The sequence below is a fragment of the Misgurnus anguillicaudatus genome, unplaced genomic scaffold, assembly GCF_027580225.2.
Source record: "Misgurnus anguillicaudatus unplaced genomic scaffold, ASM2758022v2 HiC_scaffold_32, whole genome shotgun sequence".
NCBI classification, from domain to species: Eukaryota; Metazoa; Chordata; class Actinopteri; order Cypriniformes; family Cobitidae; genus Misgurnus; species Misgurnus anguillicaudatus.
Window position 1 is genome coordinate 338,091 of NW_027395282.1, and position 12,801 is coordinate 350,891.

General features: G+C 36.9%; 1 long non-coding RNA gene and 1 pseudogene across 1 annotated transcript in view; both read left to right on the plus strand.

Moving 5' to 3' along the window:
- The window catches only part of LOC141363124 (uncharacterized), a 127,609-nt gene that overhangs the window by 82,297 nt on the left and 32,511 nt on the right, over positions 1-12,801 (plus strand). The window lies entirely within an intron of this gene.
- On the plus strand, positions 131-10,243 carry LOC141363115 (uncharacterized; annotated as a pseudogene).

Consider the following 12,801-nt stretch of genomic DNA (forward strand, 5'->3'; position numbering starts at 1 on the left):
ACCATGGTTACTGTAGTAAAATTACCACAAAATAATCATGGTTTGTTTAGGCAACCATGGTTTTCAAAAACCATAGTAAAACCATGGGTTTGCTCATAGTAATCAATTGACCAAAAAAAAAACATGGTTACTACACTTTTACCACAAAAAAAAAAAACAATTAATTTTCGTAAGGGGTCAGCTGGGGACTGAGAAATACGGCGGCCATCTTAAACCGGTCGTTCTCGTTTCGTTGCATGGCAGCAGATAAGATGCCAGAGCACTGTGGAGCATTTTCCTGTTCTAATCGGCAGACCATCGCAAATTGAGCTCGGAGGATTATTTTCACAAGTACTTTTTAACATTGCGGTACTATTTGTTGTATTTTGTGAATAGAATATTACCAGAAAATTGAGAAAGAGCCAGGATTATTGATTTTACTGTACTGAAATCGTAGCCAGCTAATGTTCGCTAGGCTATGTTTACTGCACCAGCCGCTGTTCACCCTGCAAGGAGAGGTGGGGTAAAGTAAAGTAATAATTACAAGAGTTTCTCTGTTGTGAGTATTGTGTAAGGCGCTATATAAATGTGTAGCCTATTATTATTATTATTATTATTATTATTATTATTATTATAAGGTGCTGTGAGCTGCGTGATCCGCCGAGCTTTAAAAAGCTAAGATGTCAACAGTCATGCACGTTGTGCGGGAAGATCTGGAACAGAGGATGTTTTTCTTCGTAGGGAGGACATTGAGGAGACTCGGTTTGGAATCGACAACTATCAGTCTGACTCGTTGTCGTTGGTTGTGTCTGTGTTTTTAAAGATAAGGCTCCACCATGTTGCCAAACTACAGAAAGGGAGCACGGGAAAGAAGCTCTGCAAAACAGTCCTCTTTCAGGGGTGTGTGTGTTTGTGTGTGTGGGGAGGGGGGGGGGTTACAAATCATTTTAAATTGTTTCTTCACCTTATTAAAAAGTCTTATTTTACTGCAACTATCTGTTTCTGCATCTTTGTCATATTTATAGTGTGTGATTTATAAAATATTTTATATCCTACACCACATATTTTGATTTTGGACTCACTTTATATCTTATATCAGAATATTTTATTACTGTTTAATGAATATTCATTCATTACTAGTGTCACACTGTGAACACAAGCCGCCCTTAAAACCAATGACGAGAAAAAATTATATCCAGAAGATGGCGCTAATGCTCTACATAAGAGTACGAGGAACCGCCAATAAACACGAAGAAGAAGAAGAGGAAGAGGAAGAGACACGAGCATCAGCCGCTGTGTTTACATCAGTTTTAGCTTCTATTTGTTGAGAGATGAGATGGATGTGATGTTCTGTAAATCAGAAGAAACTGATGAGGGTTTACAGGATGATGAATCTACTGATCAAACCTCCACAGAGTCTCTGGATTCTGTCTGTAACGCTGGAGAACAGCAGCAGATCCTGCAGACCAATCTCAACATGTGTTCAGTCAAACTCATCGACTGCACGAAACTCATGATGAAGATCAAAACTGAACCCACGGAAATAAAAACTGAACCCACAGAAATAAAAACTGAACCCACGGAAATAAAAACGGAAACTACAGAAATAAAAACTGAACCCACGGAAATAAAAACTGAACCTACAGAAGAGGAAGATCACACTGATGAAGATGACAGTTATGACTTTGACGACGACAATCATTTTATTTTTTCCGGTATGTTTCTTCTGTTGTCTTTTCACAATTAATTAATAAATACTAGCCGTCAAGCGGTTAAAATATTAAATCTAAATTAATCGCAAATTATTCAGACTTTTTATCTGTTTTAAAAATTTACGTTAATTAACAATTTTTTAATTAAATAACATTAATTAACAAAGTTTTAATGTTCTAATCAACATGGGTGTGGACAAATATATGCTTCATGCAAATGTATATTTAAACCATTTTCGATAGAACCATCAGCCATTGTTTTGTATATGAGTTTTCTTTTCTGAAGAACACCCTTTTCTTTCTTCATTTCTGTTTGCTGCTGCATTATTTGTGACCCGTGCTGGAGTCAGTAATAAGCATATTCTCAAAAATGAGTTATTTATATTTTGACATTCTCAGTTAACAAACTTCAACAATGATTTGTTGGAAGCTGACAAAACATGACAGAACTACACCTCTTTGAAGTTGACAGAGTGTAAGTTCGGATTTCCTCAGGCGACGTCCGAAGTAAAAACATTATAAAAACATTACAAAATAAAGTAATGACTTTCGAGTGTTAAATGGCCAGTATTTTGTTATTCTTGAGCCCATAGACAAGGTCTTTGTGTCATTTTAAAGGATTTTTCAATCTCTTTTTATTCTGAATAACTAATTTTAGCATTTAACCATGTTGAAAATTTTACTCGCATAGTCCAAATTCACCACATACATACCTTCAACTAACTGGTAAAACTACTAGATTTGGCACACACAAAAAGTCAAAAACAATATCAATATATAAATAGTTCGGTTCCAAAACGAAATAAATCCATTTGATTAATTTCGGTAAAAAGCGTGTTTTCTGTACCAAGAATGTGACAAGATGAAAACCACTATTTTCTGTTACAAACGTTCACATTGCATCTTTAGGTTATAAAAATATACAAAATTAAAATCCATAATTTTATTTTCAAAGATTTATTATAAAACGAATTATTTTTTCCACAAAATGCAATAAATCCAAATCCAATTTTTTTCCCAAAATGCTAAAAATCTGTTGAATCAATATATACATGTGCATTCATCTTTGCCATGATATATTCATTTAGTTGACTAGGCCTATACACCGATTAAAAAAATAAACATTAATGGCATTAATCAAAATATTTACTTTGTCATATTAATTACACTGTCATTGCTGCTGTCATCCTTGGGACCTCGTCGCTTAACATTTTTCACAGCGATCAGCTGTGAAATGTTTTGGTCCTGCTCGATTTTCGTTGACTTCGCATAAAATAAAAGAAAGCATTTTCTATCTCCCAAGTGCCAAGTAAATTATTATATTTTAATGGCTTATGTTTCTTTCCCGTCACAGAAAACCATCGCAGATTTATCCATGCCATTAAAGTATTATTTTGTTTTTGTTTGTTTGTTGTTCACTAATTAGCCTACAAGATGATTCAAACTAAGATTCCGTGTATTCAACGTGCCGCCATTGTTTGTTTTTAATGTGTGCGCTGTGATTTGTTGAGCAGATTTATTGCATTCTGCAGAAAAGGAGGAGTGGCGTTTATTGCGTTTTTGGGGAAAATTGAGAAAATATGACAGAAAAACATGGCGGATATTGTGTAAAATTAAAAATTTACTTTTAAATACTGACCTGATAATAATGATTTTGGCGGTAACTCGTTTGAGTCTTGTCGCTCTTGATAATTATTTTAACATCAAGCAAGTGCTGCACTTTATTTTCTAATTCCTGCATGTTTTAAAACCGAAACCAAAATGTCAGATGGATGGACGGGCATCATTTTTATTACGGTACTCATAAAACGTAAAAATACGTTTAAAGATGAATAAAAAGATAATTTTAGATGTTTAATGACTATTAGAGCATTGGATTCGCTAGACTAGAGCTTAATGTTTTATTTATAGGAAAACCTCAGACTCATTTAGACAGCAGGGGTCTTCAACATTTTTAAGGGCATGCAGTGACCCCCTGATATTAAATGTGTAAAACAGCAATATTTAAGAAGCAGTAAGGTAAGCGGGTTTATTGTATTATTCACAACGCAAAGTGGAGTAAAGTACAACTATTGACGAATCAGAATCCAGAACTGGAACTGTTTTATAAATAGAAACAAACCATACAGCCATATGTTAAAACACTGCATGATTATGCTGTTGTTGTACATGTGTACATTGTTGTATTGTAGAGTTAAATTAATTATTTTTAGGTACTTGCCGTGAAATACATTTTCATGTTACTGTTAGATGGACAATCCAGCTTTCAGTTTATAAAGATGAGTGATCATAGTTCAAGTTCAAATTATTTATTTGTCAATGGAGCAATTTATTGTGCAACAGATAGTAACAAATCACACACAATACCAATACAAAAATTGCCTACCATGCAGGCATTGTTAAAATAATAAAAACAAACCATCAGTAAATAGTAAATCACCAAGTTATAGAACTGAGAAGCAGAATGGCTGCAGGCACAAAAGAGTGTTTATATCTGTTGGTTGAGTTTAACGTGTAATCCCGATCGCAACATCTGAAATTCAACCCTCTAAGGGATGAGAATAATTTAAGAGGGTAGGTTCAACCCTTCTTAACTGATGATAGGGTGACCAGAAGTCCCGAAAAATTCGGGACAGTCCCGAAATCTAAGCTGCTGTCCCGAATCCCGAATCCTGCTCTAACTGTCCCGAAAATCATCCTGAAGCTGGGGCTGGACACACCAAAGCTTTTATGCCTGCAGCCGGCGCATCTTTTCAATTGATTCCAATGGAAACTCTGCGTTTTACAAATAAGCAAGCATCTAGCGGGGTTTTTCCGCGCTGAAATCCGGCGCTCGGGGTTCAAAAATATTAAACTTTGAGTGAAACGCTCCGTCCGCTCGTCAATGTCAGTTTTCACAGGGCCGTCCAATTACAGTGGAGGAGGGGCGGGACATTACCACAGCAACCAACCGGCTCACAGCTGAAGTATCACAGCCAGCTACCAAAGCGCTCGGTTGAAAAACAGCTGGCATTCGGCGTCCTCAAGGCTTTTTCAGCCGCGTTTAAAAGTTTTGGTGTGTCCAGCGACTCCAGCCCCTCTTAATCATAAAGACAATAGGACCTTTTTGTCGCCTTAGATCGAAAGTTGCAGCAGAGGACAGTTGAAAGTGCTGGCAGTGACAGTCAGTCGCGTGAAGGAGTCAGGTTTGTGGCGAGGCACTCACTGTGTTAAAAAAAAGACTTCTATACGTATTATATAAATGTATGTACTTATATTAATAAAAATATGATTGGTTCAGTAACTTCAGTTTAAAATTAATTATCTTTTATTATTAAGTAAAATAAAGAAAACTATGAAGCAGGTACTTATAATAATATGATTGGTTCTGTTTGAAATTCATTATCTTTTATTATTAAATAAAATAAATTAATTAAACTATTATTGGATGAACACCCCCCCCCCCCGTAACGTCAGACCCCCGTCCCGAATTTCATCCAATCTCATCTGGTCACCCTAACTGATGATGGTGAATGGCACAAAGACTGTCTAATCTAGTGGGTCAGTGTTTAAAATGCATAAAATGCTACATCCAAAAGCCAGAGGGCGCTCTCAAACTCAATATGCGCTGTAGACGACAAACCATAGACATGGAGCTATGACACACAGCTCCAGGAAGTGACTTAGACATATATTTATATCGCTGTTCTTCTAACCTTTTCAGGTATTTTCATGATAATTAAGAATATGTATAATAATTATGTTTGACGAGTGTTACTTTTTCACGTTTTTATTTTATAAACCACTCAAACTAACAGTGACTTCAAATTAATAAGGACTTACTGTTCAAAAGTTATCGTCCAGGTATTATCAACATTTATCGGTGCACCCCTAATAATAAATGATAAAAACCGTGAAGCGTGTGACCACCATACAGTGATATTCAGTGGTCTATATTGATGTGCAGAATGACTTTTGCAGTGACCCTGTTTTATAAAATCAGAGATGTGAATTTGGACAGGAATTAAATTACCACACGACCTTGGTGGCCAGGAAGTTTATACAGATGGTTGGAGGAAAACGATGACATTCTGGATTTGGATGCAATAAAATCATTGACTACCCCTTATAAATGTTGAAAAAACTTGCGTTCCAATGAGAAACAATTACTGTCTGAATAGAGGTTAAAAGTGAAAAGAGAATTTTAATTTTATTATGTTTCTTTCAGATGTGAATCGTGAATCATGTTCTGATGGAGAAACGTCCTCAACATCAAAAGAGCGACGGACAGCACAAACTCTTTCCCGCATCACCTGTGAAAAGACATTCAGCTCACAGAGACATTTAGAGAGACATGAGAGAAAACACACAGAACAGAAACACTTCACCAGATCTGAGATCAGCTTTACTACCTTACAAGAGAAGAAACTTCATTCAGAAGAGCACACAGACAAGAAGAAGAAGAAGAAGAAGAAGAAGAAGAAGTTGTTTCATTGTCAGCAGTGTGGGAAGGTTTATGTCTCTTCTTCTAAGCTGAACATTCACATGAGGACACACAGTGGTGAAAAACCTTTCAACTGCACTGAATGTGGCAAATATTTCAGCACCAAAGAAAATCTTGATTGTCACAAGAGCATTCATACAGGAGAAAAAACATACATGAGATTCAGAAAAAAAGACCACATGAGGAGACACCTGCATTTACACACCAATGAGAGACCGTATCAGTGCAGTCAATGTGACAAATGTTTCAGCACCAAAAGATATCTTGATGTTCATCAGAGAGTTCACACTGGAGAGAAACCTCATCACTGCAGTGTTTGTGGGAAGAGTTTTAATAAACATGACCATTTAGTGTCACACCAGAGAATTCATACAGGTGAAAGACCTTACAAATGCTCTCAGTGTGAGAAGACGTTTGCTCAGCCAGGTAACTTAAAAATCCATGAGAGAGTTCACACTGGAGAGAAACCTTACGTCTGCTCTCAGTGTGGAAAGAGCTTCTCTGATCCATCTCATTTGAGAGGTCATCAGAGAGTTCATACTGGAGAGAAACCTCATCACTGTAATGTTTGTGGGAAGAGTTTCGGACAACATGTCAATTTAGTTTCACACCAGAGAACTCATACAGGTGAAAAACCTTATAAATGCTCTCAGTGTGAGAAGACGTTTACCCAGTCAGGTTCCTTAAAAATCCATGAGAGAAGTCACACTGGAGAGAAACCTTACTTCTGCTCTGAATGTGGAAAGAACTTCACTACTTCATCTCATTTGAGAGGTCATAAGAGAGTTCATACTGGAGAGAAACCTCATCACTGTAGTGTTTGTGGGAAGAGTTTTAGTCAACATGGTGGTTTAGTGTCACACCAGAGAACTCATACTGGTGAAAAACCTTACAAATGCTCTCAGTGTAAGAAGACGTTTGCTCATTCAGGTCACTTAAAAATCCATGTGAGAGTTCACACTGGAGAGAAACCTTATGTTTGCTCTCACTGTGGAAAGAGCTTCTCTACTTCAAGTAGTTTGAGAGGTCACGAGAGAGTTCACACTGGAGAGAAACCATACGTTTGCTCTTAATGTGGAAAGAGCTTCTCTGGATTAAATACTTTTAAAGTTCACGAGAGAGTTCACAGTGGGGAGAAACCTCATCACTGTAGTGTTTGTGGGAAGAGTTTCAGTCGAAGTCACCATTTAGTGTCACACCAGAAAACTCATTAAGGTTAAAGACTTTACCAAAGCCATGTACTGGATCAGGTTACTTAAAAGCGATGTTAATTTTGACAACAGATTTTGAATTAGTTTTTTAGTCTTTTGACTAAGATGCAATATAGTTTTAGTCATATTTTAGTCATCTGAATTGATCAGCTGAATGGATTCCAAAACGCTAAAAATCTAAATTTAACTCTAGGGTAGCTGGAAAATGAGCATATTTTCAAAAAAAAGTGGAATGTCCCTTTAAGCAGCACGCTTGTGGTAAAATACAGTCTTGTTCAAAATAATAGCAGTACAATGTGACAAACCAGAATAATCAAGGTTTTTAGTATATTTTTTATTGCTACGTGGCAAACAAGTTACCAGTAGGTTCAGTAGATTCTCAGAAAACAAATGAGACCCAGCATTCATGATATGCACGCTCTTAAGGCTGTGCAATTGGGGTATTAGTTGAATTAGTTGAAAGGGGTGTGTTCAAAAAATAGCAGTGTGGCATTCAATCACTGAGGTCATCAATTTTGTGAAGAAACAGGTGTGAATCAGGCGGCCCTATTTAAGGATGAAGCCAACACTTGTTGAACATGCATTTGAAAGCTGAGGAAAATGGGTCGTTCAAGACATTATTCAGAAAAACAGCGTACTTTGATTAAAAGGTTGATTGGAGAGGGGAAAACCTATAAAGAGGGGCAAAAAATTATAGGCTGTTCAGCTAAAATGATCTCCAATGCCTTAAAATGGAGAGCAAAACCAGAGAGACGTGGAAGAAAACGGAAGGCAACCATCAAAATGGATAGAAGAAAAACCAGAATGGCAAAGGCTCAGCCAATGATCATCTCCAGGATGATCAAAGACAGTCTGGAGTTACATATAAGTACTGTGACAGTTAGAAGACGTCTGTGTGAAGCTAATCTATTTTCAAGAATCCCCCGCAAAGTCCCTCTGTTAAAAAAAAGGCATGTGCAGAATTCAGCAATTTGCCAAAGAACACATCAACTGGCCTAAAGAGAAATGGAGGAACATTTTGTGGACTGATGAGAGTAAAATTGTTCTTTTTGGGTCCAAGGGCCACAGGCAGTTTGTGAGATGACCCCCAAACTCTGAATTCAAGCCACAGTACACAGTGAAGACAGTGTAGCATGGAGGTGCAAGCATCATGATATGGGCATGTTTCTCCTACTATGGTGTTGGGCCTGTTTATCGCATACCAGGGATCATGGATCAGTTTGCATATGTTAAAATACTTGAAGAGGTCATGTTGCCCTATGCTGAAGAGGACATGCCCTTGAAATGGTTGTTTCAACAAGACAATGACCCAAAACACACTAGTAAATGGGCAAAGTCTTGGTTCCAAACCAACAAAATTAATGTTATGGAGTGGCCAGCCCAATCTCCAGACCTTAATCCAATTGAGAACTTGTGGGGTGATATCAAAAATGCTGTTTCTGAAGCAAAACCAAGAAATGTGAATGAATGTTGTTAAAGAATCATGGAGTGGAATAACAGCTGAGAGGTGCCACAAGTTGGTTGACTCCATGCCACACAGATGTCAAGCAGTTTTAAAAAACTGTGGTCATACAACTAAATATTAGTTTAGTGATTCACAGGATTGCTAAATCCCAGAAAAAAAATGTTTGTACAAAATAGTTTTGAGTTTGTACAGTCAAAGGTAGACACTGCTATTTTTTTGAACACACCCCTTTCAACGAATTGCCTAATTGCACAGCCTTAAGAGCGTGCATATCATGAATGCTGGGTCTCATTTGTTTTCTGAGAATCTACTGAACCTACTGGTAACTTGTTTGCCATGTAGCAATAAAAAATATACTAAAAACCTTGATTATTCTGGTTAGTCACATTGTACTGCTATTATTTTGAACAATACTGTATATGTCCTTAAACAGTGCAGGGGTAAACAATGCTGGGGTAAACGCATAATCCCCTAACGTTATTTTTTTGTTATCTTGTGTTTATTTTTTTGGGAACCAAATAATAACGTTATGGAAACGTTCTTTTTAGGTTTTATTTTTGCAACCATACAATAATGCTGCAGGGTGGTTATTTTTAAATAACCTAAAAATAACTTAATCAGAACGTTCTCTAATGGTTATTTTCTGGTTATTTTTGGAACCATAAAATAACGTTCCCATAACGTTGCAGGGTGTTTTTTTTTTTTTTTTTGAGGAAATGAAGTGATAATTAAACCCATTATTCTTTTAGTGTGCAGGTATGATGTGCTTGAGCTCCTCTGCACGCTCTTACCCCGCGCTCTTCGGGACTACCCTGTTTTGGCATGCAGCAAAAACCGCGAAAAATATAATATGAGTGATTTCCAATCGATTGGAGAATGTGCGGATAATATGATGTTAGAAACTTTTCATTGTTGTATAAAGGGTTCTTTTAAACTAATTAAAGTGAATGAAATGTTTATTTATTTGTCATTTCGTTTTTACTTCTAGCGCTTTCTTTTTTTTCTTCATAAGGATGGTAACGAAATGTGAAAACGAAAATATATTTCAATGATTTCCATGAAGAGAATATGATGTTAAAACTTTTGATAGTAGTAAAAACTGAAAATGCGGCTAACGTTAAACTGATCTGTTAACCTAAAGTGAATGAGATGTTTATTCATTTGTCAATACGTTTTATCTCAGTCTAACATTCTAGCGATTTCTTTTTTTTTTCTTCATTTAGTAATTTACGTGAGAATTAAAATATACTTTGATTCCCGTCTATAGGAAGAGATGATGTTGTTAATTGTTGTAACTTAATAATGGAGATGCGGCTAACTGCTGTGGTAAGATGTTAACCTAAAGTAAATGAAATGTTTATTCATTTTAAATAAATATCTGTTTTAAGTCTTCTTTATCGTGTTGAAGTCACTACAGTTTTTTATATATTCGATTAAATACAATGTAATGTGTTGAGGTATGTTTATTTAAAATAATCTGTGTTATAATACATGTTAGTTTATAATAGACATTTTTTTCCAGTAATAGAATAATTAAATTATTATAGAGTTTGTATTAAATCTATTGTTTTATTCCTCCATAGAAATATGTTTTACTTATTTTAGATAGATATGATCAATAAAAACACAACACTTATAGACTATATTACTAATATACATGCAGTACTTTAGTAAGTCATACTTATTCACTGCGGCTGAGTTTTTCCTTACGAAAATTAACCATGTTATTTTTGGGGTAAAAGTGTAGTAACCATGTTTTTTGTGTGTGTATTGAACAGCAAAACTATATGGTTTTGCTACAGTAACCATGTAACTATGGTTCTTGAAAACCATGGTTGTTGTGGTAACCATGTTTTTTTCTAACTGTAGTTAAAGCATGGTTAATTTTCGAGGGTTGAGCTCTGTTTGCTCTTTCAGTGGGTGCACGGAGCAGCCGCAACACCTTGGCATGTAGATCATTGAAATGTCAGTAGATGGCGGTAATATTTGGATTATGCATGCGATCCGCTTAGAAAGAAGAGGAAGAAGTAGTCAAGAAGATTCACTTCCGGTCTTTGAAACTGCAGCATTGATCATAGATATCATATAGAAGACTAGATGCCCTATTGTCCCTTACGAAAATTAACCATGGTTTTACTACAGTTAAGACCAAAAAACCATGGTTACTGTAGTAAAATTACCACAAAATAATCATGGTTTGTTTAGGCAACCATGGTTTTCAAAAACCATAGTAAAACCATGGGTTTGCTCATAGTAATCAATTGACCAAAAAAACATGGTTACTACACTTTTACCACAAAAAAAAACAATTAATTTTCGTAAGGGGTCAGCTGGGGACTGAGAAATACGGCGGCCATCTTAAACCGGTCGTTCTCGTTTCGTTGCATGGCAGCAGATAAGATGCCAGAGCACTGTGGAGCATTTTCCTGTTCTAATCGGCAGACCCAGTGCTTTAAGTGGGCCGGAACGCCCCGGTACTCAGTAGCTACCGCCACTTCCAAAAATAGCTCTTGAGCGTACCACCACCTCTCCGTGCACCCAGAACGTGCTTTTAGCGTACCGGAACGCTCATTTGCACATCTGTTTAAAAATAAGAGGTTTAATTTAATCCTTTGGCTGCGCTGCGGCTTTTCAGAGCACCCTTGATGATGTACTCTTCCTAATTCGTCCCACCGAGAGCAGAGACTACATTACCCATACACCCTTGCGTTTACAAGTTAAAAGCGCATGCGTCGGCCAGTCATGTGCCGCGTCCGAAAACTCAAGGCAGTGACTCGTTGCCTCGCTGCCTCATGAGGAAATGACTTCGGAGGCATGAAGGTAGCTCAGAGAAAGACTTTCGGACACACTTCTAAGGCAGCGTGTTTGAAATTTAAACAGAGAGCGCCTTTGTGATAACTAATCACATATTTGAAAACTACAATACTAATTTCTCGCTAGAAATGCAATTAAAAGGTGTAAAAAGTGAAAATATACCTTTATTTACACTAAATTGGTGGTCCAGTCGCGTCCTTGGCCGCCATTTTATTTTTTCGAACTCGACCGGACTCAACCAATCACATTCTTAATGTACGTCCACGCATAGGTATCTCAGGAGACAGGAAGTAAACCAAACATTGAATTCGGACATGCCTTGCTGCCTTGGAAAGCTGCCTCAGAAGGCAGCAATTTAGAGTTTTCGGACGCAGCCATAGTGTCAACGTGCTCTGGAGAGGTGTGTGTTTGTGTGTGAAACGCGCAACCATAGCTGCTCGGTTAAAATGAAAATACAATGAACAATTAATATGCCTTCCTTGTTTTAGACTCTGAGTAGTAAAAGAACAAGGTCAGAATCAGAGGATCGCTCGCTGACATCCCACCAAGCCAGAATGATAGCTGCAGGTCAGACGCAAGCCTTGTAGGTAGCCTACGTGATAATCTCCGCTGTCGCGGCTGTCAGTTTGGTTCCCCTTGAGGCAACTTCGGATTTCCTCAGGCGATGTGCAAAAAAGCATTCTTGAAATTGTAATATACATTTAGTTTAATTGCTAAACTACAAGTGAACGAAATTTCAATGAATTTGAACGACGTACACAGTAGTTTTACCATCCGCAAAATGGAAAACAATGGGACAAAATAAATGACTTTCGAGTCATGGCCAGTATTTTGTTATTCTTGAACTCATGACATGGTCTTGGTGTCATTTTAAAGTTTTTTTTCAAGCTCTTTCTATCTGAACAACTAGTTTTAGCATTTAACCATGCTGAAAATTTTACTTGCATATCTAGCTTTTGCACATTTTATTTAAAAGCTCTTTCTACAGTAGCTCTTTCTAATGATATTTTTTCAAAATCCTTTTGCACATTTTATTTATGTTCAGTAGCTATTTCTAGCTCAAGCAAATCCACAAACTTATAAAAGGATTTATTATTTTTTACAAGGTCGTCTGTTGACTGCTGAATAAAACCCCTT